This window comes from Talpa occidentalis, unplaced genomic scaffold, assembly GCF_014898055.3.
Source record: "Talpa occidentalis isolate TD23 unplaced genomic scaffold, MPIMG_talOcc4v2.1 talOcc4.20, whole genome shotgun sequence".
Taxonomy (NCBI): Eukaryota; Metazoa; Chordata; class Mammalia; order Eulipotyphla; family Talpidae; genus Talpa; species Talpa occidentalis.
The window spans coordinates 69,067-72,741 of NW_023602074.1; positions in this window are offsets into that span (position 1 = coordinate 69,067).

A 3,675-nucleotide genomic window follows, 5' to 3' on the forward strand; every position below is an offset into this window, starting at 1 on the left:
AAACAGCAGAAATAAGAGAAGAATCAGCTGAAGAAGAAGCATAAGCATAATAAGAGCAAGTAATTGAAAAAGCAAAAAATGCAGAAGAAACAGAAGATGAAGAAGAAGAAGAAGGACATATAGAACTACAAGAAGAACAAAAGAACTAAAAGAACAAGGAGAACAAGAAGTAGAAACAGAAGAATAACAGGAAAAAGCAAAAATAATAGAAGAAGAAGCCGAAAGAGCAGAAATAACAGAAGAATAAGCCAAAAAAGCAGAAATAACAGAAGAGTAAGCTGATGAAGAAACAGAAGAAGCACAAGAAGTAGAAGTAATTGAAAAAACAAAAAGTGCAGAAGAAACAGAAGAAGATGAAGTAGAAGAAAGGGAAGATGAAGAACTACAGAAGAACAAGAAGAACTAGAAGAAAAAGAAGAACATGAAGATGAAAAAGATGAATAAGAGGAAAAAGCAGAAATACCAGAAGAATAAGCTGAAAAAGCAGAAATAACAGAAGAATAAGACGAAAAAGCAGAAATAACAGAAGAAAAAGCCAAAAAAGCAGAGATAACAGAAGATTCAGCTGAGGAAGAAGCAGAAAAGCAGGAGAAAAAGTAATTGAAAAAGCAGAAGAAACAGAAGAAGATAAAGAAGAATAAGAAGGAGATGTATAACTACAAGAAGAACAAGAAGAACTGGAAGAACAAGAAGAGCAAGAAGTAGAATCAGAAGAATACGACGAAAAAGCAGAAATAACAGAATAAGCCGCAAAAGCAGAAATAACAGAAGAAAAAGACAAAAAGCAGATATAACAGAAGAATAAGCCAAAAATAGCAGAAATAACAGAAGATTAAGCTGAGGAAGAAGCAGAAGAAGCAGAGGTAGAAGAAGTAATTGAAAAGGCAAAAAATGCAGAAGAAACAGAAGAAGATGAAGAAGAAGAAGAAGAAGGAGATGTAGACTACAAGAAGAACAAGAAGTACTAGAAGAACAAGAAGAACAAGAAGAACAAGAAGAAACAGAAGAATAAGAGGAAAAAGCAAAAATAACAGAAGAATAAGCTGAAAAAGCAGAAATAACAGAAGAATAACCTGAAGAAGCAGAAGAAGAAGAAGTAATTGAAAAAGCAAAAAATGCAGAAGAAACAGAAGAAGACGAAGAAGAAGAAAAAAAGGAGATGGAGAACTACGAGAGGAACAAGAACTAGAAGAACAAAAAGAACAAGAAGAAGAAAAAGAAGAATAAGAGGAAAAAGCAGAAATAACAGAAGAATAAGCCGAAAAAGCAGAAATAACAGAAGAAGAAACTGAAGAAGAAGCAGAAGAAGCAGAATAAGAGCAAGTAATTGAAAAAGAAAAAATGCAGAATAAAGAGAAGAAGATGAAGAAGAAGAAAAAGGAGATGTAGAACTACAAGAAGAACAAGAAGAACTAGAAGAACAAGAAGAAGAAACAGAAGAATAAGAAAAATTAGAAATAACAGAAGAACAAGAAGAATAAACAGAAGAATAAGAGGAAAAAGCAGAAATAACAGAAGAATAAGGTGAAGAAGAAGCAGAAGCAGCAGAAGAAGAGGAAGTAATTGAAAAAGAAAAAATGCAGAAGAAAGAGAAGAAGACGAAGAAGAAGAAGGAGATGTAGAACTACAAGGAGAACAAGAAGAACTAGAAGAACAAGAAGAACAAGAAGTAGAAACAGAATAATACGAAAAAAGCAGAAATAACTGCAGGCAGACTCGCCTACGCGGAAAGCCCGGGACTACCCAGCCCCAATCAAAGGGGAAGTGTCCTCACCTGGCCCAGCAGGGCTGATGAGCTCCAGACCCCGCCCACCCGTCTGCGCATGCAGAAAGGTGCAGTTCTCAGGGCCGCCGGCAGGGGGCTCTGGTGAGCATGGTGGGTGGTTCGGGGACCCTAGGCCCCCTTGGTCGTAGGAGGACCTCTACCCCCATGGGAAATGGGGACCCACTTCCCCCTCGGGGGAATGATCAATCTTCACCCTAGGGGACACCTGCAACCTCCTCTTGCACTCACACCCCCAGGAGCCGGCCCCGGTCCCGAACACGCCCTAGACGGAGGGTCGGGGTCACTATCAGGGGAGAGCAACCCCTGTAAGCCACGGACAAGCGGTGACCGCGGCCTCTTCCCAAACTGCAGGCAGACAGGATGGTGCGGAAAGCCCGGGTCAAGCCATCACCACTCAAAGGGGAAGGGTCCTCACCTGGCCCAGCAGTGCTGATGAGCCCCCGGCTCCAGCCCCGCCGGAGCCAGACCCCGCCCACCCGAGTCTGCGCATGCGCAAATGTGCAGTTCTCAGGGCCGCCGGCAGGAGGCGCTGGTGAGCGGGGGGTGGTTCGGGGAACCCCAGCCCCTTTGAAGGTGGGGGCACCTGTACCACCATGGGGAATTGGGACCCTCTTCCCCCTCGCAGAAACGGTCAATCTTCCCCCTGGGGGACACCTGCACCCTCCTCTTGCACTCACACCCCCAGTGTCGGGCCGCGCAACCGAACACGCCCTAAGGAGAGGGGCGGGATCAGTGTCAAGGGCGGGCACCCCCTGTTCGGCCCAGAGAACCGGCGACCATGGCCTCTTCCCAAACTGCAGGCTGACTCGCCTACGCGGAAAGCCCAGGACAACCCAGCCCCAATCAAAGGGGAAGCGACCTCACCTGTCCCAGCAGGGCTGATGAGCTCCAGAGTCCAACCCGGGCCAGAGCCTGACCCCGCCCACCCGTCTGCGCATGCGCTAAGGTCAGTCCTCAGGGCCGCCGGCAGGGGGCGCTGGTGAGCAGAGGGGGGTTCAGTGACCCTCAGCCCCCTTGGGCGTACGTGGAACTCTACCCCCATGGGGAATGGGGACCCTCTTCACCCACAGGGGAACGGTCAATCTTCACCCTAGGGGACACCTGCACCCTCCTCTCGCACTCACAACCCCAGGGGCCGTCCCCGGGTCCGAACACGCCCTATACGGAGGGGCGGGGTCACTGTCAGGGGAGGGCACCCCCTGTAAGCCATGGACAAGCAGCTACCACGGCCTCTTCCGAAACTGCAGGCAGACAGGCCGGCGCGGAAAGCCCCGGGCAAGCCAGCACCACTCAAAGGGGAAGGTTCCTCACCTGGCCCAGCAGCACTGATGAGCCCCCGGCTCCGGCCCCGCCAGGGGGTGCTGGTGAGCGGGGCTGGTTCAGGGATACCCAGCCCCTTTTAGGGTGGGGGCACCTGTACCCCCATGGGGAATGGGGACCCTCTTCCCCCTCGGGGAAACGGTCAATCTTCCCCCTGGGGGACACCTGCTCGCTCCTCTCGCACTCACACCCCAGGGTCCGGCCAGGAGACCGAACACGCCCTGAGAGAGGGGCGTGGTCAGTGTCAAGGGCGGGTACCCCCTGTTCCGCCCAGAGAACCGGCGACCGCGGCCTCTTCCCAAACTGCAGGCAGACTCGCCGACGCGGAAAGCCCGGGACAACCAAGCCTCAATCAAAGGGGAAGCGTCCTCACCTGGCCCAGCAGGGCTGATGAGCTCCAGGCTCCGCCTCGGCCGGAGCCTGACCCCGCCCACCCGTCTGTGCATGCGCAAAGGTGCAGTTCTCAGGGCCGCCGGCAGGGGGCGCTTGTGAGCGAGGGGCGTGGTTCGGGGACCCTCAGCCCCCTTGGGCGTAGGGGGACCTCTACCCCCATGGGGAAAGGGGACCCA